Genomic DNA, 27158 nt, shown 5'->3' on the forward strand with positions numbered 1-27158 from the left:
GTAACGAAAGTGATCACGATTGAAACGAAGAAAGAAATTGTGCGGAAATATGAGAGTGGCGTTCATGTGGTCAATCTCGCTAATATGTACAGCATGGCGAAATCCACCATCTTGACAATTTTACAAAGAAAAGATTTGTATAAGGAAACTCCTTCCAAACAATAACCATCTTCCATTTCATTCTCCTCCTAGATGTCAAATTAAATGGTGAGTACAGTATGAAATTGCTGTTTCTGGTAGGCTAGGCACTTTTTATAAGTTTTTGGTTAGTACATTAGAAAAATTATTGGTGTTTCTGCTAAATTATGCACATTATACAACCCTTTTTTATTATGAAACGGTTAAGTAAGTGTTGCTGTGGGAGGTTTGGAACGCATTATGGGTATTTCCATTATTTCTTATGGGAAAAATAGTCTTGACTTACAACCAATTTGAGTTACGACCAGCCCTTGTGAACAAATTGAGTTCGTAAGTCAAGGGTCCACTGTATTTAGGGTTCTCACGGAAGGACTTGATGATGATGGAGAGCTGTCCCTAAAATCTACAATCAAAATTGTATGATGGCCTGATTGCGAGTCATCACTAAATCTAGACACAGACATATAGCCAATGCTATTGCTCTACTGGTGTCAGCAGTGGGAAAATATAAAGAATTGTTTCGCATTAAATCTGTTGTAATTAGCTCTTTTATTTTGCATGCATCCCACCCATCCATTTGTAAACGTGCTTCATCAGTTCTTTCATTAGAAGATCTCGAGACAGGTTGCTTTTACCAGCAGTCACTATATGGCAACAGGACGAAGGGTTACACGGCAATGGAGCAGACAGGGGAGAGGAAGCAGTATGACAAGTGGAAGACGTCCTCACTGCAAAAGTGGCCGGGGCCGTTAACACTGAAGAATGGAAACTCTGCTGCTGGTGCTTTTCTAGGAAGAGAGAAACACGAGGAAATGATAACAAATGAAAAAATTGACTTTCCAAAATATGCATATGGCTTCAAATGTGATGAAATTGGATTAAGTGGGTTTTGAGAGTGCCATTGTGTTATGTCATGTTATGTTGCTTAAGGTGCTGCTTATCACAATCATTTTCATTACAATCAAACATTTGATCCTATTGAAACAGACTTTTAAAAATTAACTACTTATGTTTTGTTTTGTTCTCTACAATATTTAATTATTTTTCTCTGTTCTTTATTTATTTTCTGTTCTAGCCTGTGCTGGTAGTTTTATGTGTGCTATAGTGTGCTAATATGTGACATATATAAGCTGACATTCATACCAGCTTAAGGCACCTAACCTAACCTAACCTAACCTAACCTAACCTAACCTAACATAACATAACATAACATAACATAACATAACATAACATAACAAAACATAACATAACATAACATAACATAACATAACATAACAATGTCCATCCTGCTTAGTACAATTACAGTTTTATTCACCTGCTGGCTGTACACACAGTTAATTGGGCTCCTTACTGAAAAGGCTTCATTCTTGCAATGCCTGCCTAGACGTTCTGAACATTCTGAGAAGTCCGAGGATGTCTCGTACTAAAAGTCTTGTGCATAGGGTTTCTCTCTGGCTAAACTTAGTCGCTGCACTACATCAGAACGTAAGAAATTTGACCAACAAGAGGAGACCATTCAGTCCATCAAGCTCGTTCATTTAGCTAAGACCTCCCAATATCTCATCCAGATTCTTCTGGTAGGTTATCGAGGTTTCTGCTTCATCTCCACAACTCGGTAAAAGTTTACTCGTTGAAGTCTACCCACACATCTGTTTGAGAGCCATCAAAGCACCATTGAATGTTGGGTAGGAAGTATCCAGGACAAGACAGCCATGTATGAAGTCCAAAATATTGACGTCATTTTTAACCGACACCTTGTCATTATTTCCTCTTCACGTATTTTGATATATATTTTCAACTTTTATTAAGTTGTCTTTTGTTTCAACACCGTGGTTCTTCCATTTTTTCACTGCATATGCAATGAGAAACGTTCAGGCTCAAAAGTGTTTGTAAGATCCAGCAGCAATTCACAGCTTAGTTTGTGTATCAAGCTTATGCAAAGGTCACAGAACTCATAAGCGCTCTTCTTACCTGCCTCAGGAGGATTACTCTGTCCTTAAAGAAATTATATTAAGATAGCAGGCTAAAGTATTATTGTGAGACAAGAAACAGTCTGAAAACGTGTAAACTATGAAGATTGACTAAACAAAAGATGTGAAACGAAAAATGAGGAATCTTTAATGGCATGGTCGTCCGAGGGAATGAAGGGCGCAAAGGGAGAGAATTTTTGGAGAGCCAATGCTGCCAGCCCTGTTTACTTCGAGTTGAAAACATAAAAAGGAAACAAAATAATTGCCATGCAAATTGTGGCTGCAGTTAATCAGGCTCTCCAGTCTGCCTTGGCGTATTTGTGGAGCTCCTTAGCTCTGAAGTGACACCTCCTTCCAGGTGTGTTGTGTTTGTATTGCCCAGGGACCAAAAGGGGCGGAGTCAGTTGCCCTTACTGGGCGGTTTCTTGGTATCGTGAAGGAAGAAAAGGATAACACAGATTGCGGCAGTTAGTGGGGTCGTATCACATACCTGGGAAGAACTTGGAGGGTGACAGTGGTCAGAAGTTATATTGCTGAAATTTTATTTTTAATTTATGAAAGCAGATTTATGATTTAGGCTTTCCTAGAAACTGAGATGCTGCATGCCATGCTGTAGCAGTGCCACTTGATTTTTTGGTCATTTCAGTTGCTGCTGCCAGTTGTCTTTTCATATATTTCCAAAGTGTTCGATGTATTAAAGTAACCACCCATTGGAATATACTAGAGATGAAATGATTGACAGTTGCTGATCCCCTGAGGTGGGACTTCCTGTTTCACTCAAACATTTTCAGGTTGTTTCTATATATATATATATATATATATATATATATATATATATATATATATATAATATATATATATATATATATATATATAAATAGAGAGAGAGATCTTCAGAGCGCTAGTTCCCTTTTGTCTCCTTCCTACTACACCATCTGTTATTGCTTCAGTTTCTCCAAGTGTTCATCTCATCAGGTTATAAGGAAGGTGGGTTGGCCTCTCCATACTCGAAACTCTCTTTGCATCTGTTTGGATTCAAGCTAGTGAGATGGCTGTGGTCTATTCAGCTTAGTTATTAATTTTTCAATCAGTATTTGTTGAAGCGTTATGCTGGCTTTTGTCATCATTTAACATTTTAAACATGAACTACAAGTTAACTCGTATATCACTGAGATTACCGAGGCATGACGTATGAGAAAACTCGTACCTTAGTATACATCCACTATAGACGCAAGCAGCCAATCTTGACTGCTGCATCTCAGTTGTCTACTATAGTGCTGCCATCTAGTGGATAGCCATAGATTATTTTTTTGGTGGCAACAGCTTGCGGAACATGTGTTATAAGTAGACAGTTACGATGTTAGGAAAAAGTATAAAACTGCTGATGTTTTGAGACAACTAGATTTGTTGCAAAATTAATATTTTGATAATGACAACAGCAATAAAAATAACAACAATCAATTGGATGATGTGGAACCTGTAGGCTCTGCTACGGATTCAGATTATGAAGTGACTGAGCCTTTCCTCGGTGATGCTGATAATAATAATGATTCTGGTTTCATTCTGAAATCATCCGCTCATTCATTACTACTCAAGATGGACCAGCTAAGGTTTCATGTTGTCTTGAAAGTGCTTCTTCATCAACAATGACCTGTCAGAACAGCACTACATGAACATTCTGTGGCCCACTGAGCACAACAGTCACCAGTGACAAAATGTGCTGTGCGCAACGTGGACGGTGCAAAGAAAGCCATTAGATTTACTCCATATGTTCTAAGCCTACCGTGCTCCAAAGACTCTCATTCAAATGGAGACTTTTAGTTAAATTGTTGGGGTATCCACAGTGGATCATCTTCTTCCATATCTTTCTGACCTCTACATCTTGTTCTGTTACACCCATCACCTGCATGTCCTCTCTCACCACATCCATAAACCTTCTCTTAGGTCTTCCTCTTTTTCTCTTCCCTGGCAGCTCTATCCTTAGCATTCTTCTCCCAATATACCCAGCATCTCTCCTCTGCACATGTCCAAACCAACGCAATCTCGCCTCTCTGACTTTGTCTCCCAACGGTCCAACTTGAGCTGACCCTCTAATGTACTCATTTCTAATCCTATCCATCATCGTCACACCCAATGCAAATCTTAGCATCTTTAACTCTGCTACCTCCAGTTCTGTCTCCTGCTTTCTGGTCAGTGCCACCGTCTCCAAACCATATAACATAGCTGGTCTCACTCTCTTTCACTCTTGCTGGTACCCGTCTGTCACAAATTACTCCTGACACTCTTCTCCACCCATTCCACCCTGCCTGCACTCTCCTTTTCACCTCTCTTCCTCAATCCCCATTACTCTGTACTGTTGATCCCCAAGTATTTAAACTCATCCACCTTTGCCAACTCTACTCCTTGCATTTTCACCATTCCACTGACCTCCCTCTCATTTACACACATGTATTCTGTCTTGTTCCTACTGACCTTCATCCCTCTCCTCTCTAGAGCATATCTCCACCTCTACAGGGTCTCCTCAACCTGCTCCCTACAATCGCTACAGATCACAACGTCATCAGCAAACATCATAGTCCACGGGAACTCCTGTCTAATCTCGTCTGTCAACCTGTCCATCACCATTGCAAATAAGAAAGGGCTCAGAGCCGATCCCTGATGTAATCCCATATTGGACCGCCTATACATTTTTGTGAACCTTGACTTATGTAGGTGCTTATATTCACTTTTCCCCCCAATATATTTACTGTTCCCATACGTACACTTGCTCTTTTGTTTTCATCTTTTAGTGTTATATTGTCCTTTGGGGAAATGAAACTTTGTATGACTTGATCTAGTCCAGATGTTTTCAAGGCATCTGGCTTGGGAGTGCAGAAGCCATTTGAGGTATTTCAAGTGACTTGTTACAACGTTATAATGGAGTGGCACGTCCACTGGCAGCAGCTATGAAGGAAAAATAAACTTCAAAAGTCTGACCCCGAAAAGCAACATATAAACAAGAGAACTAATATAACATGTCATAAAAAGGCAAGCCAAGTTCGCAAAGCTGTGTTCACTAGGGCAGCAAGTCTAGTCAAAAAATGCTTCAATAAAATTATTTTTTCTCATATCTAGCTGTTTTTTGAAAATCCGTTGTGGCCATTTTGGCAGACCCGCTAAGCAGTTTACAGCTTCGACAAAGCAATCAATCAATGTCTTCTAAAGCAAACAATGTAGCTGCTTAAATGGTTTTGAGCTGTTTTCGAGTGTCTTAAAGTTTAGACTTCCTTTAGCACTAAAACCTTAACTCTAACATAACACAATATAACATTCTTAAGAGTGTATAATACAATGCAGGGTCTGCTGGGGCTATTCTAGCAGCATTGGGTGCTGTGGAAGTGGTCAGCAGGCCATTGCAGGGTTCACTCATGCACAGACCCACATGGAGTCAGTATGGATTACCCAATCAGCTGAACTTTCAGCACTTTCAAACATTTCAGAAAAATGGAATTCTTACCTGCATGTTTGTGACACGACTGCTAACCATCTAAAGGCAGGAGTGACCATGCAGGATGGCTGGGGTCTTTGAATTATGCTGTTTGCCTTTCGGAGTCAGTTTGTGATTTATATGTCCTAAATACAAGGGGGCCTTAAGCTCTGAGATCTGGTGGCGCAGTGGTAGTGCTGCTGCTTTGCAGTAAGGAGACTGTGGAAGATTGTGGGTTCACTTCCCGGTTCCTCCCTGTGTGGATAGCGCTTTGAGTACTAGGAAAAGCGCTATATAAATGTAATGAATTATTATTATTATTATTATCTCAGCACACTTACCCTGTGGAGGGCCTGTGTTGAAGACCATCATGGAGGATGTGATGTTACCAGTCTGGACATGTGGAAAAGTCAAGTTGCAGAGAGCGGTTGGAAGTCCTGAACTGAGGAGTGTGCTGGTCAGCTTTGACAGTGTTACATACTGAGCTTTGGATTTTGGACAGAAGCCTGGCATAAGGGCTTTTAGATGTGCCAGGATGACGTGAAGGACAAAGGATGTGTCATCCACTGTGCACTGTTTGTGACAGCATCTGAACAATCCATAATACCCCAATGACAGTCTCTCAAAACACTTCATAATGATCGGAGTCAGTGCCACCATTTGACAGTGCCATTCAGAATGTCCACCTTTGTTTTCTTTGGCACCGGGGTTGGTTGTTTTGAAGAAGGCAGGCACCCCACATTTTCTGAGTGAAGCATTAAATGAGTCCAGAGTTACGCCATTTAAATGGCTGCTATTCACTTCAGTTTGTTTTTGTGAAGTGCGGGCTCAGAGTGCTGTAACAAGTTCACTTAGCAGTTAGTCACGTAACCATGCGGCGCAGATTTGTCCGAACACTCAGGAAAACAAAACCATCCCATGCTGTTTAACAGAAATGGAACCTGACAATATCAGTCAAAAAACAAAATGGCTACAGCTCATCCTGAAATTCTATTCGGGCTAGACTACTGTCGCTTTATGTGGATCTTCCAATGATTTGTAATTATAGTCTTTATTTAAATAAATGCTCCCATTATCTGCAGTCCGACATCCCCAGCAACTCAATGAGACCAGTCTGGAAGTCACAACACACATTGAAAAACAAATGCTTTTTTGGAGTTTGCTGTTGTCGGTGGGTGGTGGGCACAAATTTTGCAGAATAACAGTTGTAGTGCCTGGATAGCTGTCTCCCTTCATAATACAACTGGGATCTTCTTAGTCAGCGTACCATTGAACTGAAGCTAAGCTCTATGGAGCTGATCCGCCATTGTTCCCTGGCGTTAGTGAGCCAACAGTGCAGGCCTTTTCCATTTGGATGATACCTATAGTCACAAATTAAAGAGACAAAAATGAGCATAAAGTTTTCGGGTAGCTTACCTGTATAATTTCCTGCCGTGGAGAAGTCAAAAAAGACTGATTTTGAAGGTCAGTTGTAAAAAAATAATAGTTGACACTCAGGTTTATAGAGATGCTTGCTTTTATATGGTGATCAGACAGGAAATAGAATAAATAAAATGGCTGAGGGAATATGACATGATGACCGGAAAATGAAGCAGAAGTGATGTCATCGGTGGAGGGCGGAAGTGACGTCATCGTGAAATGGATGGAAGTGACGTCATTGGTTGAGGACGGAAGTGGCGTCATCGATGAATGGACGGGAGTGACGTCATTGTGGAAGATAAAAAACAATATTAAATTAAAGAGTGATAAAAATGCAGGTATAACAGACAATAACTTTGTATGATATTAACGTTTACCCCCCCGAATGAAATTGAAGAGTCGCATAGTGTGGGGGAGGAACGATCTCCTCAGTCTGTCAGTGGAGCAGGACATTGACAGCAGTCTGTCGCTGAAGCTGCTCCTCTGTCTGGAGATGATACTGTTCAGTAGATGCAGTGGATTCTCCATGATTGACAGGAGCCTGCTCAGTGCCTGTCGCTTTGACACAGATGTCAAACTGCCCAGCTCCATACCTACAATAGAGCCTGCCTTCCTCACCAGTTTGTCCAGGCGTGAGGCGTCCCTCTTCTTAATGCTGCCTCCCGAGCACACCACCGCATAGAAGAGGGCACTCGCCACAACCGTCTGATAGAACATCTGCAGCATCTTATTGCAGATGTTGAAGGACGCCAGCCTTCTAAGGAAGTATAGTCGGCTCTGTCCTTTCTTGCACAGAGCATCAGTATTGGCAGTCCAGTCTAATTTATCATCCAGCTGCACTCCCAGGTATTTATAGGTCTGCACCCTCTGCACACAGTCACCTCTGATGATCACGGAGTCCAGGAAGGGCCTGGGCCTCCTAAAATCCACCACCAGCTCCTTGGTATTGCTGGTGTTCAGGTGTAGGATGGTTTGAGTTGCACCATTTAATAAAGTCATTGATTAGGTTCCAATACTCCTCCTCCTGCCCACTCCTGATGTAGCACACGATAGCAGTGTCATCAGTGAACTTTTGCACATGATAGGTCTCCGAGTTGTATTGGAAGTCCGATGTATATAGGCTGAATAGGAAGTGACATCATCGGAGAATGGATGGAAGTGACGTCATTGGTGGAGGAAGGAAGTAACATCATTGTTTGAGGACAGAAGTGACATCATCGGTGGAGGACGGAAGTGATGTTCTTGATGATTGGATGGAAGTGACATCATCAGTGGAGGACGGAAGTGACGTCATCGTGGAATGGATGGAAGTGACATCATTGGGGATTGAATGGAAATGACATCATTAGTGGAGGAAGGAAGTAACGTCATCGATGAATGGATGGAAGTGACATCATTGGTTGAGGATGGAAGTGATGTCATCGGTGGAGGACTGAAACCAGGTAGGGAATTTGTTTTCTTCAGGTTGGAAGGAAAAAGTGAGGTTAGTCTTCTGTTGGTCTGTGCAAAAAGGAGAAAATGCATTAGAACTCGTTTCCAACCCTCTAAACTTCGTACTTTAATAATAATAATTCATTACATTTATATAGCGCTTTTCTTAGTACTCAAAGCGCTATCCACACAGGGAGGAACCGGGAAGCGAACCCACAATCTACCACTGGCTCCTTACTGCAAAGCAGCAGCACTACCACTTTTGGGACTTTCACTGTCTTTTGGACCCTTTGGCTGCCCCCTAAGCGCTCGTGTGTGACACTATATACATGTCTACTTTCATAAGCTTAAAGCACATTAGGATGAACTTTCCTTCCTTAAAGTTCAAGGTGGGGTAGAATAATTTCATGCTGTTTAAACATCTACTTGTAAAGTGAGCTGAATACCATTTATAAGAGTGAGGCTCATTCTGTCATAATAAACCAAAGCTGTCATGATGATAAAAACGCTGGCATTAGGCAAATGTGACATTCTGCCTCGTGACAAATAGTTGACTGCACGGAGACCCCTCATGCTCAGTGCTCCTTTGAAGCTGTTTTAAACGGTGAGCAACCAGAATTCAAAGAAAAATGAAAACACATCTGAAGATCTGTAATTTGGACAGCCATTAAAATTTCAAAATATTCATAAAATATATACATTTGGCCAAACAAGCAATTTGTTCTTACAGACACAGAAAGCACACATTTCTGATTTTGTTTTGACATTATTTCAAATAAACTGAAATGGAGATTTATGTGCCTGTTGTTTGTGGAAGCCAAGCACATTGACAAAGCACTTCGGGCTTCACTTAAAGTCTTTGTAACGTCAAATATTGACCAACATGTCTCCCTCCTGTGGTGCATTTTAGAAAAATGAAAAGATATATTCTTCACTCTTGGCCTCCATGATATAGTGACAACAACAACAACAAAAAAGAAAACAAAAGGTGATGATTGGCTGTCCCATCACTTGTGGTGATTTGAGGTATAAAATGTCCAGTGCAAATATATACTTAATTTTTTTTGTTGTATTTAATGAAAAAAATGAGGAGTCTTTGTAACATACCATAACATAACCAGCTCAATCAATTCCCGATTAGCATGGGGTCACAAAACAGAAACCAACCTCGGACAAAGGGGTCAACCCACCACAGACTCCCCTTTGCAGATCCTTTTGACATCTGACTTGAAAGGACAAGGAAAGTGCTAAGCTCAAGTCGGGGGGCTCTCGACTCCTCAAAGTCAGGGTGGAACGTCCACTGGACAAGGATTAAGAAGACAGAGGGAGTGAGGATCTTCAAAGTGAGAACTTCCTGAGACCACCCCTTCTGGCTCCCTTCCTCCACCCAATGAAATTTACAGGATTTACTTAATATGGCCACACGGGCTCACAAGGATAAAGAGGAGAAGGAGAAAGAGAACACGGAATGTCTGGCAGAAAGGAGCGACTTGAAAAAGTCTAAGAGACCTAAGAGTATGCTGTCCTCACGGCGGTCTTATTCATAGCTGACTGAAAGTACATTCTGCCTATTATAAAATTACAGATCATATTGAAGAATTTCAAGAAATATGGAGAATAAATGATATGTTATGTTCTGTTGAAAATGAACTTTTGTATTTCAAATTTTAACACCTTTCTGAAAAACTTGTAACTATTTCCAGCTTGTCTATTATATAACGGTAAGTAAAAGTAGCTTTAAAATTTAAAAAATAAATATCGATAGTGTTGGAAATTATTTTTTTAATTTCAAATCTTAACACCTTTCTCAAAAACGTGTTATCATTTCCAACTTGTCTGTTATGTAATTGTAGGTTGCTTTAAAATTAATTAATGAATTACGCACAGCAGTCCACTAAAAAGAAGTGGCACCACAGTCACAGTACTGGTTCAGTGTGGTGCCCTACTGTGATTCTAACCAGTCAGTGAAAATAAGAGCACTGGATGGCAGGCTACATGTGGACTACTTGAAGGCCCAAATCATTCTGGGTGAAGGGATTGGGGCCAAGTTACAAACCACACTGACACAAATACAAAGAAATTCTATCTATCTATCTATCTATCTATCTATCTATCTATCTATCTATCTATCTATCTATCTATCTATCTATCTATCTATCTATCTATCTATCTATCTATCTATCTATCTGTCTGTCTGTCTGTCTGTCTGTCTGTCTGTCTGTCTGTCTGTCTGTCTGTCTGTCTGTCTGTCTGTCTATCTATCTATCTATCTATCTATCTAGGAGACTACAGAGAAAGAAAGAGGAGCTGTTAGTTCAGTGAAGGCAGAGGCCATGAATATGCCCTCTATGGAGTGCCATTTAGGGGCAATCACTCTGCAGTATATAACTAGGACACCAGCAGTTCAATCACTGGATGTAATGGAGAACAGGCATAGTGCCTGCTCTACTCCTCATAGCCCCCAGCTGTCACCAAGAAGACACAGTGAGGACAAACGTGGGCTGTGCTCACTGGTAGTCATCAAATAGATCAGATGTCTTAGGTGTTTGGATTCTGAAAGATTCTGAAAAGAAAGCCAAGGATAAGACAACAATGTCAGTATCCTTCATGGAAGTGTAAGGTACATTCTTAAATACCAGTTCTTTAATGGCAGTGGGTTGTATGCATCCTCATAGAGCCTTTGATTGGCCATTTCAGTTGTAACAACAGCGCTGTAAAGCGCCCGATCCGGCACAGACTACAATCGGAGGCATGTATAAAATAACACAATTTGTTTATTTTATTCACCTGTGGGGCATGTCTTTCCCGTGAACCCCACAGGCAATACACAGTCTCAAAAGCACTTGCTACCAACACACAATCTTGCCTTTCTGGCACCACCACTCCTTCCTTGAAGATTCGTCCTCTCCTCCCGACTCTGGCCCCAGCCAGGTCTGTCCACTCCTCAGAGACCATGATGCTGCCTTCAGGTCAGATGACAGAACTCTGTACTGGGCTACCTGAGCTGCTCTGAAAAGTGGAATTAAAAAAGCCAAGATGGACCATAAAAGGAGCATAGAGTCCCACCTGTCCAGCCACAATACACGGGAGGTGTGGCAGGGAATACAAAACATTACAAACTACAGAGGCTATGATGCAACAACAGGAGATCTGAGTGCGCCACTAGCAGAGGAGCTGAACTGCTTCTTTGCTCGCTTTGAATCATCACAACAGCAGCACTCACCTGCTCCAGCCCTGCTCCCTCCCTCACCGGGTTCCTGCACTACTCCACTCACTGTAAAGGAGCATGATGTCAGATGGGTGCTCCTGGCAATGAACCCCAAGAAGGCTGCCGGCCCAGATGGAGTGTCTGGTAGGGTGCTCAGAGTGTGTGCCCACCAACTCACCTTTATCTTCACCAAAATCTTCAACCTCTCCCTAGCCCAGGCAGTCATTCTGTCCTGCCTAAAATCAGCCACAATCATTCCAGTGCCGAATAAGTCTCCCATCACCAGCCTAAATGATTATCGCCCTGTGGCCCTCACTCTGGTAATCATGAAGTGCTTCGAGAAACTGGTTCTGCAGCACATCAAGGACTATCTCCCCCAAGACTTCGATCCCTACCAATCTGCATATCACGCGAACAGATCCACAGAAGACGCCATCGCCGTAGCTCTCCACTCTGTGCTGAGCCATCTAGAGCAGCAGCAGAGCTACGTCTGGATGCTGTTTGTGGATTACAGCTCAGCTTTTAATACAATCATTCCTGACATTCTCATCACCAAACTGGTCACTCTTGGCCTCCCCCCTCTCACATGTGTCTGGATAAAAGACTTTCTTACCAACTGGCTCCAGACTGTGAGACTCGGCCCCCACCACTCCTCCATTCGCACACTGAACATCGGTACCCCACAAGGCTGTGTGCTGAGCCCCCTTCTGTACTGTCTCTACACCCATGACTGCAGTCTGGCCCACAACAACAACCTCATCGTCAAGTTTGCTGACGACACCACAGTGGTCAGACTCATCTCAAAGGGAGACGAGGCAGCTTACAGAGAGGAGGTCCTGAAGTTGGCAGCCTGGTGTTCAAAGAACAATCTGGCTCTGAACACCAGGAAAAGCAAGGAGATCATTGTCGACTTCAGTTGGCACAGCACCGACTTAGCCCCCCTTTACATCAACGGCGAGTGTGTGGAGAGGGTCCATACCTTCCGGTTTCTCGGCGTTCTTATCTCCGCTGACATCTCCTGGACAGACAACATCACAGCAGTCATCAAGAAGGCTCAGCAGCGGTTACACTTCCTGAGGGTTCTCAGAAAGCATAACCTGGACTCCAACCTGCTACTGAACTTCTACCGCTTGTCCATCGAGAGCCTGCTGACGTACTGTATCACAGTATGGTACGGCAGCTGCACCATGGCAGACAGGGACAGGCTTCAGAGAGTAGTAAAGGCAGCACAGAAGATCATCGGCTGCCCTCTCCCCTCCCTGATGGACATTTACATCTCCCGCTGCCTCAGCAGACCAAAAAACATCATCAAGGACAGCTCTCACCCTGGCTCTGATCTGTTTGACCTGCTGCCCTCAGGAAGGCGCTACAGGTGCATCGCAACAAGGACAAACAGACTCAAGAACAGTTTTTTCCCAAAAGCCATAACCATTCTAAACTCACACATGCACTGACTACACAGTCTAACACCCCGACCCCTGGACTTCCTTCTATCCATCAACTGTGCAATATCCAATATCTAAATGGTACTGATAATAACTGCAATATCTGTATACTGTACAATATCATTACTCTCAGGGTCCAACATCCACTACTCACTGCACATGATCATCATTATTTTGCAATTACCCAATAGGGCAATAGTTATTATTCTTTCCATATGCATATAGCGTCGCAGAACTTTTTTGCAACTGCTTTGCAACTTTTTGCACCCTTTGTTTATTTGTTTATTTACTTGTTGTGTTCTACATATATGTCTGCACTGAAGGAGCTGCTTTTAATCTCATTGTACATGTGTAGAGTGACAATAAAAGGCATTCTATTCTATCTATCTATCTATCTATCTATCTATCTATCTATCTATCTATCTATCTATCTATCTATCTATCTATCTATCTATCTATCTATCTATCTATCTATCTATCTATCTATCTATCTATCTATCTATCTATCTATCTATCCATTTTCCAACCCGCTGAATCCAAACACAGGGTCACGGGGGTCTGCTGGAGCCAATCCCAGCCAACACAGGGCACAAGGCAGGGAACCAATCCTAGGCAGGGTGCCATCCCACCACAGATCTATCTATCTATCTATCTATCTATCTATCTATCTATCTATCTATCTATCTATCTATCTATCTATCTATCTATCTATCTATCTATCTATCTATCTATCTATCTATCTATCTATCTATCTATCTATCTGTATTGGTATTTTAACAATATTATAATTAAAAAGTAAAATGTGTAGTTAACACTAAGGATAGCAAAATATTTATGTAACATTTTAGAAATAGAATTTATAAAAATGACTTTTATTATCCATTCCTATAAAAAAAAAACCTGCACCCACTGAGACCCTCGATAAAGTGACATGAGTAGCAGGGACCTGTGGGACATACTGACTGACAACGCTGGTCAACATGACAACTCTGTCCAACTGACTATTTGTTATATAGTGCCTTTCATATCTATCTATCTATCTATCTATCTATCTATCTATCTATCTATCTATCTATCTATCTATCTATCTATCTATCTATCTATCTATCTATCTATCTATCTATCTATTATATAGTGCCTTTCCTATCTATCTATCTATCTATCTATCTATCTATCTATCTATCTATCTATCTATCTATCTATCTATCTATCTATCTATCTATCTATCTATCTATCTATTATATAGTGCCTTTCCTATCTATCTATCTGTGTTGGTATTTGAACAATATTTTAATTAAAAAGTAAAATGTGAGGTTAACACTAAGGATAGCAAAATATTTATGTAACATTTTAGAAATAAAATTTATAAAAATGACTTTTATTATCCATTCCTATAATTGCTTCTTCTGATCAGGGCTGTGGTGAGAATTTCCTGATAGGCCCAGGCAGGAGGCAGGAGTCAGTCCTGAATTGGATGTCAGTATGATAGAGTATGCACACACACACACACACACGCACACACACACACACACACACGCACACACACGCACACACGCACACACACACACGCACACACGCACGCACACCCACACACACACACGCACGCACACATGAACACACACGCACACACGCACGCACACACACACACACACACACGCACACACACACACACACACATGAACTCACGTGCCGTTAATGGCACTGTTACAATATCTTTCCAGCTGTACTACCTGATGCCATTCTGTTCCTATGAAAGCACACAGTGAATCAGTCAGCCAGTCTGTCAGTCCATCACTCCATCAATGACTGAAGCAGTTAGGTATAATCAAACAATGATTGCTCAATAGTAATCTTACCATTTTTGACTCATCTTGTCAGATTGGTCTTCAGTATTAAGGGTCACTGTTGAGGTTCACACAGTGGCTTAACTAGTCTAAGATGACCTCAGCAAATCAGAAGCCCACCACCTCCAGGCCGGCTGACATATAAGCAACACCCCATCACTAGACAATCCCAGGAGTAAAACCCCACAGCGTCTCACCACCCTTCACATTATACAGAACAATAGGGATATTAAATGAGGTAACCTGTGGTGGGCCCCTAATTTCTTCTGTCTTTTCTCCAGTGGTTGATTTAGGTATGGGAGAGATGGTGCAGCCACCCAGAGTGGCATTTAGCTGGGGAAACACCAAAAAAACAGGAACGTTAAAGGGCGAGCGCTCTCCATAAAGGGCACTGGCTGTGGACACCAAGGGGGAAGGTCGTTAAAGTCTAATAATACTGTCTGTCTGTTTCATGGTGTATAACGAGAAAATGTGAAAACTTCCAAAGGACAAGTGAAACTTTTTATAGATAGACTGAAAACTTTTATAGAGAGACTGAGGCCGTGACTCAGCCGTGTTAAGAGACGAGCCGCCTGATAAACAATTGTGGTTAAATGAAGAAGTGTTGAGCTGGAGGACTGAGCCCAGGCGGTCAGTGCAGTGGCACCTTCAGGACTAAAATGTGTTGAAATCTTAATGGAGAGCTGAAGTGGTCTGCTGAAGAGCATTGGTGACGACGATTTGGTCTGCACGAGAAATGAGATCTGTCAAAGAGCCAATCAGCCGGCTGTATGGTATTTACTCACAGTGGGACAGCTTAACCAAAAAGTGCCCTCATAAAGCTGCCAAGGAACACCACATCAGGAATTAAGGTATTAGAACATTTAGAATATTTTGGTGAAGGTGGTAAGCAGACTGTCTTGTAGTCAGAGGCAGCCATCGATGATCTGCACGCAGCAGTTGAAGGCTTTTGTTCGACTTCGACTCATGAGGTTCTGCAGTTTGTGACAAGTTCATGTCTCTTTTCAAAATAAATCAGTAGCCTGGTACGGTATGGACAACAAGGGAAGGTTGCAGTGGAGGCTCTACTGGCTGAGGATCTGCGATGGGATCCGGAGGGTTAATGGTTCAAATCCCGTTACTGCCAGCAGGCATCCCTACTCCGTTGGGCCCTTAAACTGAAAATTGCTCCAGGGGTGTTGTACAATGGCTGACCCTGCACACTGCCCTCCAAAGGTCAAATTTCCCCTCTGGAAATAATAAATGGTACAGATTAAAGGGTCAGATAAGGGTCTACGCTCTGTAGACAACAAGAAATGGTTAACATATCAGTCAAACTGAAAGTGGAAAAGATTAGACAAGGTCGCCCATACTTCTGAAGGACTGCTTTGAGGTTCAGAGCTAAATCAACACCGTCCTTGTGAAAGTGCTAAAGGAACATCCATCCATCCATCCATTTTCCAACCCGCTGAATCCTAACACAAGATCACGGGGGTCTGCTGGAGCCAATCCCAGCCAACACAGGGCACAAGGCAGGAACCAATCCCGGGCAGGGTGCCAACCCACCGCAGGACACACACAAACACACCCACACACCAAGCACACACTAGGGCCAATTTAGAATTGCCCTAGGAACAGGGCAATGCTTTCTGAGCCTCGCTTTGTAAGCCAGTGGCATTCTGGCGGGGCGGTCAGTGGCACTTGGTGCTGCCTTATTGGTCCCGGCACCTACCTTTGTGGAGTCTTCACATTCAACACGTGTCTCCAAGGATTTTCTCTAAGTGCGATGGTCTCCACCAACATTTGAGTTGATGTGTAACTTTAAAATGACATTGTGTAGATTTAAACAGGAATGTGCCCAACTAGAGATCATTCACAGTGCAACCAGAATTAAATTGGAAACAAAAAAAATTGTTTCAGAAGATAGACAAATAGATGTGTGTTTATTCATTGGCCAAATGTTAGTGCATTGTGCTTCACAACGTCCTATGGCCTGGCCAAGGTGGGCCCCCGTGCTGATGTCTGTTCCCACCAGCTCTTGACTCTGATGTTAACTAAATACGGCACTGTTTGCCAGTTTTAGTCTTTATTGTGCCCATTCAGCAAATGCACACCATTGTGACTCAGCTATGCAGATCAATTTCTTAAAGATGTGATTCTCTTATTTCTTTTAAAAGTTTTTTTTTCCCCAGTCAGTCACTTGCTAATGACCACAGAAGTAGAAATGACAAAGAAATAACTGCCATGTCATTTGCATATGCGCCTACTCTTTGCTAACAGATACGACTGTATTTAAAAAGAATCAAAATAAAGAAAGAAAAATGTGATTTCCAATTAAACTCCTCGTGTAATTACCTGGCCTTTCCTAACTCTCATGTTGTAGTCAGAAATGCAATTCTTTATGTAATGTGGATTTATTCGATTAGATGATAATAAACAGGAGCTTATTTTTCAGTCTCTTTCTTTTTTATTCCACTTTTTTATTTCCGAGAGCTTGAACTCTAAATTGTATCTGAATAATGATACCTGAAAAATCAATGACAGAGATGTTAAATGCAGCCATTACAATAGAACTTCAACGGGCGAAATTATTAACAGGTATCTACTTAAATAACAAATGGCATCTGAAAAATAATAAAAACACAGCAAACCTCCAGATCTGGAGAATGCAATCATATATAAAGACATGAATATTATTGTGTCATCCTGTAATGATGAGTATTGGAAGAGCCAAATCCTTTAAGTTATTCTTAATAATAAATTCATCTTAGTCTGCTTAGGTTTGAACTTGAATATAACACAGATAATGGAGGATTCTGTTCCACCCCGTCTAAGTTAAAGTTAATGGAATGTTCTTAATGTTAGCTCTGTGTGACAACAGAATAGCCCTTAGATTGAAGTTACACAGCTAGAGAGACACAAGCGCTGTCTGTCAGATAGGCATTGAGGGCACGCAGCTCTCTGACTTTTATTTCTGATATACTTTGTTAATCTCTGAGGGGAAACTGTCTTTTAGTATGACTTTTGGGAGTCCGCGTACAGGGTCAGCCATTATGTTAGTTACTCAACTAGATGTGGTGAATGAGAGAACAGGTAGAAACCTTAAGAAAGGTAACTTAGAAACTTAATCCTCAAGCAGAACGCCATAAGTTTCCATGTATCCCCGTTTTTGCATGTATTATCAACTTTGTACCCTTATTTTTTGTGTGAATTTCACTAAAATGCTTAGAAAGAGGACACTTAGACTTTGGAGATTTGTATTTTGTATGGTGAGTCATACTAGTGCTGGAATACCTTTATGGTAGCTGTATCTGAATTATTATGAACTATTTGGAAACCATCGACAATCTTAGCTACATTATAAGTTGTCACAAGAATGAGTCGGAGACATCATAAAGAGTTGGGGCAGCCACCCGTATAATATGCTCGGCTGCAAAATTGCTTCGTTTGATACAATTGTTTATAGGTTGGAGTCCAGAACAGAACTGCCTGTCCTGAGACAAGATGGCAGTTTTAAAGGCCTGGAAAGGAAATGACGTCAGCGTTGCAGGAACTGGGAGTGGCGTCCTCATGTCCGGAAGTGACGTCATCCTTGGGGCCGGCAAGAGGCGGGATTTCCCGGGAAAGGTCTGCAAGGGACTGAGAGAGATAGTCAGTACACTCCGCCGCCCCCTGGCCTGGCGTAGAATTACAAGTGTTTAGGCCCTTCAGCTGTGGTGGGTTGGCACCCTGCCCGGGATTGGTTCCTGCCTTGTGCCCTGTGTTGGCTGGGATTGGCTCCAGCAGACCCCCTGTGACCCTGTGTTCGGATTCAGCGGGTTGGAAAATGGATGGATGGATGGATGGATGGATAGGCCCTTCAGCTGTTTCCCTTGCACACGTGTGTGACAAAGTGTACTTGATTAAAAATTAAAGGCAGGGCTTGGGTTATGACAAAAACCTGCGCCCACTGAGACCCTCGATAAAGTGAGACGAGTAGCAGAGACCTGTGGGACATACTGACTGACAACGCTGGTCAACATGACAACTCTGTCCAACTGACTATCTGTTATATAGTGCCTTTCATATCTATCTATCTATCTATCTATCTATCTATCTATCTATCTATCTATCTATCTATCTATCTATCTATCTATCTATCTATCTATCTATCTATCTATCTATCTATCTATCTATCTATCTATCTATCTATCCATCCATCCATTTTCCAACCCGCTGAATCCGAACACAGGGTCACGGGGGTCTGCTGGAGCCAATCCCAGCCAACACAGGGCACAAGGCAGGAACCAATCCTGGGCAGGGTGCCAACCCACCGCAGGTATCTATCTATCTATCTATCTATCTATCTATCTATCTATCTATCTATCTATCTATCTATCTATCTATCTATCTATCTATCTATCTATCTATCTATCTATCTATCTATCTATCTATCTATCTATCTATTTTTGACATCTGGGTGTTTTTTAGGTGTGCCTTCAATGTGCCCAAAGAATTTTAATGTTTAAGTTTGAGTTTCAGCAGCCTTGGCATTTCACCATTTGAAGTGGACTTGTTGATTTGCTTTAAGTAATTCTGCAGTCCCATTGGTTTGGGAGTCTCGGTGGGTTTATGGAGGCCGACTTACGTACATTCAATACATGAATCAATCGATCTTTAAGATTTTTTTCTATATACCTTGTGAACAGCCAGACTCGGCAAGATCAGCTGGTTACACGCCCAACAGTTTAGACTCGGCAAGTCAAACTACAGTTACAGATGTTAATGTCCCCACATGCAGATCTTCAAACAACAGTAAATAAAACAAGAAAGCAATCAATGAATGATAAATGGATTGTAAAAGGAGTGAAATAAACACAAATCTTCACTCACAACCCTTTCCTGAGTCCATGACTGTTACACACATATACATGATGACAAAAAAATACTAAATCCCACACCATCCCTTGTCTTAACTATAATATGCAATCAACTATATAATAAAACGCTAAGGTCTGCATGTGTATCTAGTCCCTCAGAGCAATCTGATGGGTTGGTATGGCTTTGGTGACGTGACAAAGTACAAGGAGGAGTAAAGGTGCACCCTGGGAGAGTCGCCTTCAAAGACAGAAAGAACAAAACCAGACAGGATCAGAGAAAGGCAACTCAAAAATAATGACAAGAGTCGGAGAAGCAGGCTGTATGGGAACTCCACGAGAGGTTCAGACACACGCAAATACATTATTTAAATGATTCTATTACCTGTCTTCTTTGACAGATACCATGGCTAGGTGATTATGAAGGAATATCAAATAACAAGTGTTATAGTAGGTTTTGTTATTGTTAATGTCACTGTTCTCTGTGCCCACTGTTATGGACTCATTCATACTGGCAGACCAAGTATGGTACACAGGGGCACAGCATTTTCATTTAGAATTGCCGAGCCAAGCACAGCACTAGAGAGCCAAAAAGACAACAGGAGAATTGAATAGTCAGCCTAAAGACAGACTAGTATATTTCTGTCCTCTGTCAGCACATTATCCGTGTTGGGAGAATGAGAACTGTATGTAGGCATTGTGCTATTCCTGTATTTTTGAAGGTGGGGTTTGAGTCCTTTTCTGTCCTTGTTTGGATCTAGAGAAGGAGCCTGCACATGGAGCAACCCGAATATAAGGATGGACCTACGGCCAACACTTTGAAGCTGCCGGGCGGAAGATTATATCTTCCGTCCGGTGAAAATCCTTTCAGCGTGGCAAACGAAAGATGGCAGACTGCGTTGATCAAGACGCCCACATGCTTGATAGTCTGTCGTAAGCTTCCCATTTGTGATATCCACGTGAAACCGTCAGTAAAGAGCTAGATTATCCTTTATGCTTCTTGTGTAATCTTGTAACCATCATATTGCATGAGGGGTGGAGATAATACCTTTTTTTTTATTATAATTATTTAAATTCAGGTTAATTAAAACGCCGCAATTCAAAAGAACACATTTCCAGAGAGCTAATGCCTCTTAAGGAAACAACAAGACATACGAAAAGGCCACGAGAGACTGCCGTTACTGTAGAAAGTGAAGAATGGATGAAATCCTTGAAATGTAAATGAAAAAGGATGAACTGGTTCAAACGAGTCCACTCTGAGTAATGAACCAAATCTATCTATCTATCTATCTATCTATCTATCTATCTATCTATCTATCTATCTATCTATCTATCTATCTATCTATCTATCTATCTATCTATCTATCTATCTATCTATCTATCTATCTATCTATCTATCTATCTATCTATCTATCTATCTATCTAGGGTATGGGGAGCCATCATTAGCAGCACCAGGTAGAACATGAGGAATCGTTCCTGCACAGGATGCTAGTCCATTACAATAATAATGCAGACCACACACACACACACACGCACTCATAACACAGGTAATTACTGACGTGACAGCAAGTCTCTGGAAAGAGGAAGAAACTGAAACTGCAGTCCCCAGTGGAAATACACAAATGGGGAGGAGATGAAATCCCACGCAAAAGGCATTCCAATTGAAAATCAATCTGTTTTTTCAAGAGCCGTGAGCCGGTAAAGGTACCTGCTGAGATGCCATGCCGTCCATTCATTACTGCACTTTATTTCATTTTAATTGCTTTCCATCTGTCATTTCTGACCGGCTGTCAAGTTTGGACAAGTAATGTATGACAATAGCAGCCGTGGCCACCCACTTTGCCTTACCAGAGACACCATTTGGCTTTTGACGTCACATTCCTCGGAGCACCCAGTCTGCTCAATACGTCTGCAGGGAGAGATGCTTGCCCTTGTCTGACTGCCTTCAGGTGCCTCCTCCTGGTCTCCTATGTGCTGTCCCCCCCCATCATGTCATCATAGCGCTTATGCATGTAGACACACTCAGGGAGCCAGCGAGAGAAGAAGTGCATGCAAGATGCATTAAGCCAGTAGTATCTGCACCATTAAACTGACTTTTTTATTCTTGACTAAGTTCTGTTTTTTTATTTTATTAATCAAATGTGCTTTGTGGACCTTCATTTTATTTAATAAACTTGAGATAAACCATTCATCCCATGCTACCGGAGGAGTACACTCACCACATGATTGTCAGAAAGGCCTATAATGAATGCCTGCTACAGACAGTTAAAGTTTTTTTTTGTATCAACATTTTCAACTTCAAATGGCCACCAGACACATTCCACTCATTTCACTCATTGCTACCCTGCCAGATTTGAAGTTTTACCATGTCAAACGACCCATAAGGCGATTCAAAAGATATCCGCTGGAGTGTCTTGACAGAGTGGGATCTTTATAAGCTATCAGTGAAAATGGATCTGTCTTGGTTAGTTTCTTTGAAGGATAAGTGTGCCACCTTTCAGCAAAATCGGTCCATATTGGGGGGTCCAAGTTGTTTCATGCAGACAGTGCTTGTGGTAAAATGCATTTGGGGGCCCGAGGCAGTGCAGGAATTTTTTATTTTGTGCTCAGGTGGGCGTAGGTGCACACAGTAGCCTGGATGAGCAGCCCTGTGGTGCTGATGTGGGAATTGGCGGAGCCTGCGTTCCTGTGCAGACGTGAGTGGTTCGGCTGATTTCCTCATTAGTGCGTATAATTAGGCACCTGCACCTACTGAAACATAAAAGAACCCCGAGTAGGACAGAGAGGGAGAGATCAGGAGAAAGGAAAAGGTTGGAGAAAGAAAAAAAGAGCGTCAGGATTGCGGATGAGCCGACACGCAACTTGGAGGCAAGCAGTCTGGCTTGGCCCCAAGTTGAGTGAGCAGACAGCACTCACAGAGCCTGGTCACCCCTGCTGAGTACTCAAGGAGCAGAAGTGACCAATCACCTCGAGTGGGCACCTGCTGAACAGGGCTCTCGGGGTCCTGGGGATGGCAGCAAAGACACAAGTCACTTAAGAGGATGACAGAGCTTGTCAGAAAGGCGTCTCGTGTTGCAGAACAGAGCAAGAGGGTGAGCAGCAGGGATGTAGTTTGAGAACGGCTCGTGGATAGATCCTGACTCTAGTCTACTTCTTCATTGGTTTACTTTGTCGATTTTAACCTCCACATGGACGCCGTTTTTATCTGAGATTATTTATTTATTTATTTATCTAAGAAGAAACCTGCACTACACTTTTGATTTGCTGAACGTTGTTTGAATAATAAGAGCGCTAACCACCATTGTTGCACCTACTGGTGCTGCTGTGTGTCCCTATTGCCCAGCCCATCTCGGTTTCCCGACTCAGCTCAAGGAGAAGGGGTTCCAATGCCAGTCTGAAGCCCACTCTTCCCTGAGACCAACTGTTTTCTACTGTTACCCCCCTCCACATCCCAAAGACATGTATGAATGAATATTCCCACAATGGCCCACACCCACTGGGCGGTTCTTGCCAAGTTCTCGTTCACCCTCTATTGGGCTGCATGAATTATGGGCATTTTTTAACTCTTCCGACTCTTCTGACATGTTATATTCAAATCTGTCATTTTTGTGAAACGTCCCATGAAAATGCTTTTTTTCACCTTATTGATCCTGTAAATTTCATGACGGTGTCAATGCAGGGAGAAAGTCCATCCTGCACATTTATGGTTCATGTCAAGCCCTACCCAGCTGTGATCAGAAAACCCAACATGACGTGCGCTTTGAACGAACGCTGCTCAGTGCAATGAGCTTCCTGCTGTAGCAGGCAGCAATTGCCAATCCATAAAAATGCAGAGTGTTCTTCTAGCAGCGCCACCGGCTGTCTCTGTACAGTAGATGATGCTTGGGCACCCCAGTAGCTCACACCACATGCATCCATTTTGTTTTATGCACATATGGTAAACCATTCATGCCTTCTCAAGTGGTGCGACCTCTGTGTAAAGTTGAGCTTTTCCTTTTCACTCTTCAAGTATTTGAAGGAACTGGCCCGAAACGCAGGAGTCACAAGTGCCACATGTCCGACCAACCAGCCCACTTCAGGAAATGCCATCTTACTAAGTGCCCATAATAAAGCAGCTGGACAAGCAGTGGGAAGCTCCTTGTTGGCTGGTGATAGCCAGTGAATCGGCAGGTGTGCTTCAGAGAGAGAGATCTTGCAATTTCCGGAAGGTCACCCAGCTAATAGGAACAAGAAGGGAAACGTCCAGCAGGGAGCGGAGCTGGCATGGAGACGGAGGAGGAGGAGGCGAGCCGACTCATTCCTCAAATAAATGAAGGTACTTGGCAGAGTTCTGACACCCTGAGATGAAGCCTGCAAGCTGTGCTTTCTGAAGCCATTTGTTTTGACTTGAGGTCCATTCTTTGTACTCCTTCTTCATTCTCCTCAAACCTGGTGACTGATTTTGGAGCTGATGGTTTTAAAGCCGTGCTCCACAGGACACCATCTACTGCTGAGAGCGTATGAAGCCCCAAGTAATCTGTCAGATCATCAACACAATTAGAGCTAAGAGGCAAAGGCCGGAAAGTTCAGATCAGGACATTGCTCGATTAATCAAAAGTTTAATTACGAGGCAGAGAAAAGACGAATCCAATTTCTGCTTTCACAAGTGCCTGATCCAGGGCTGATGGGATTTTCTGTCAATTACTGGACAGCACCCTAGGGCTTGAGAAAAAGAAACTGTTCATCACCGAGTCATTTCATTAGAACCTTCGTGTAGAGACTTTCATCAGACTGTGCCAACCACAGGGGTGCACGTTGAAGGGCTTGCGCTCCCTGCGGGGAACTCAAGTGAAATGCACCTGAAAGGGAGAAGGAGCTGGCCAATTTTACTGACGTGCCACTGCGTGACTGAAATGCAGCCACCTCAGTGTGAAAATGATCAGTTGTCAGGAACACTTTGGACCCCCCTGATGAATCTTTCATGTTCAGAAAACATTCGATTCAACTGAACTGGAGTTCTGTTTCACATGTAGGGCAACAAAAGGGCCGCTTTGCACTCATTTGATTAACTCGCTCAGTATGACTTTGATGCAACAATTCAATTTGAACATTACAGGGTCACTGGAGAGCCGGTTTTGGCAATCCGGCCCTACCATTCTGTTCTCCCCATGTCTGCGTTCATTCAAGCTTTTTCCCCCAACATCCTATAAAATATTTGGTGACGCTAAATAGGCCTGTTGTGCACAAGTGGGCCAGTGGTGTGTCCAGGTTTGGTTCCTGATTTGCTTGAACAATCTGCTCAGACAACGACTCCTTGTCCTCCAGTAGGACTTACAGAGCATGGAACACTCTCCACAGACAGTGTAACAACAGGAGAACTCCTTAGGGGTGTCTTAATTTTGGGGGTACCTCTTACACTGCAGCAGCCGTTCTGTATCTCAGCCTTACTACGCTTGTCTCTCCTGTTTCCTGAATGAAGGCGGGTCATGGCGCCATTTTTCCATGCTTAGAAATGTGCTCACGAGATGACAAGTGTAGCATGGCTGAGACAGAGAGTCTGCTGCTATGTAAGCTATATCTGGAGAAACACCATGAAGGTACGTCAGCTTTAAAGGGTCAGGATTATATCGGAGAACACCATGAAGGTGTGTCGGCCTTTAACCATCTAGGATTTGCCCAGGCATACTATTCATGCTACAGCTAGTGAGTATCCACGTGGAGTACTGAACAACGGTAGGCTGTGAAGGCATCACTCGTAATCAATGCTTGTGTGTTCATCTCAGGGTGCGACAGTAGACCAATCAGTAATGAACTTTGCGAGCTCCCCTACTCCACGATAAAACAAGGCACATGCCCTAAAATTGTCGCCAAGTGTTAGAATCACTCAAGCTATGGTGTAGCAATGGATTGTGCAGATTGTGCAAAGCACTAGGGCCTACGAGTTTGGGGGGCCCACTCGGTGGCATATACATTTAAAAAAAAAAATTGAATAACTTAACTAAAACAATGGTTTCACAGTCTCGATGCAGTGTCTGACCTCGATGGCTGACGACGAATTGTATGCTGCTGCCGATCTTCTCGTTGAACGCAATAACACCGACATTTCACCGGCGTTTTCCGCTCAGTTGTTGTCATTTCATGCATGTTTTCAATCCATCCTGTCAACCAAGTCGACTGTTTTTGAAGTAGCTGAACTGTTGCTGATAGATCACTGTGCACTGTCGTCTACTTTCAGGGACGTTTGCATGGCTTACATGCTGACCACACCAGTGACTGTTGCTGCATGTGAACAATCGCTCTCCAAGTTAAAACTCCAAGTTTATCAAGACAGACTTAGTGGCTTGGCTGTACTCTCAAACGAAAACGAGCGTGCCAGACAACTTGACGTGTCAAACATCGTTGAGACATTTGCACGACAAAATGCATGCAAGCAAGTATTTTAAGGTACAAGTGATATTAGAAATAAGTAATTAGAAGTTCTCCTGCGGATAAGTCAGGACTTGATTTTACGGTATAATTTCTGGTATTTTATAATTTTCGTCGTATAAGTAGAATGTGGAAAACTCACGCTATTGATCCAAGAGATTTTGATATGCTAACGCCCACCTGAGAGAGTAATCACGGGGCACACTACCGTTTTTTTTCCTATGCATTGTGCCTACGTGACCACACAGTAATACCCAAACTATTCCGGAGCGACGTTTGCACTGATTTCTGTTTTCTGTATCTCACACCTTCATACACCTTTATCGTAAGAGCATTCCTTTATCTACGATGGAGCGTTCGATCAGAAGAAAATTTGAAGCTGGTTTTAAATTAAAAGTCGTTGAAGTAGCAAAAGAAATTGGTAACTGCGCTGCTGCAACAAAATTCGATGCGTCTGAGAAACTGATGCGAGATTGGAGGAGGCAAGAAGATGTAAAAAAAAATATTAAGTGTCGCATTTTTGAACGGGCGTATAAGTCGGGGTCCGATTTTATGATCGATTTTTCAGGTTTCAAGACCTGACTTATACGTGAGTATATATGATAATATGATTTGTAACTTTTCCATTTTTGTAAGCTTTAACAGTTTTTTTATTGTGTACGCTGTGTGCGTCAGTGTCTCTACTGTGAGGATTTGTGAGCGTGACCACTTAATGATGTCCATTTTCTCAGAACTTGTGTAAAACGCGTCGATTGTCTAGTTGTATCCTGTCAGCTGGTATTGTCATTTTAATTTGTTACAAATTGAAATTACTTCATTTTGTAGCACAGAACAGTTTCTACTTCCTAGCTTACGTTACATTTTAATCATCTTCCTTCACAAAGATGTCGTGGAAAAGCAAGCAGGTCCACATCTTACATATACTTATGTACTACTATTACTACTAACCCACACCTCCCACATTCCATTCCCACAATTTATTTTATTTTTGCTAAC

Source organism: Erpetoichthys calabaricus, chromosome 18 (assembly GCF_900747795.2).
Source record: "Erpetoichthys calabaricus chromosome 18, fErpCal1.3, whole genome shotgun sequence".
NCBI lineage: Eukaryota > Metazoa > Chordata > Cladistia > Polypteriformes > Polypteridae > Erpetoichthys > Erpetoichthys calabaricus.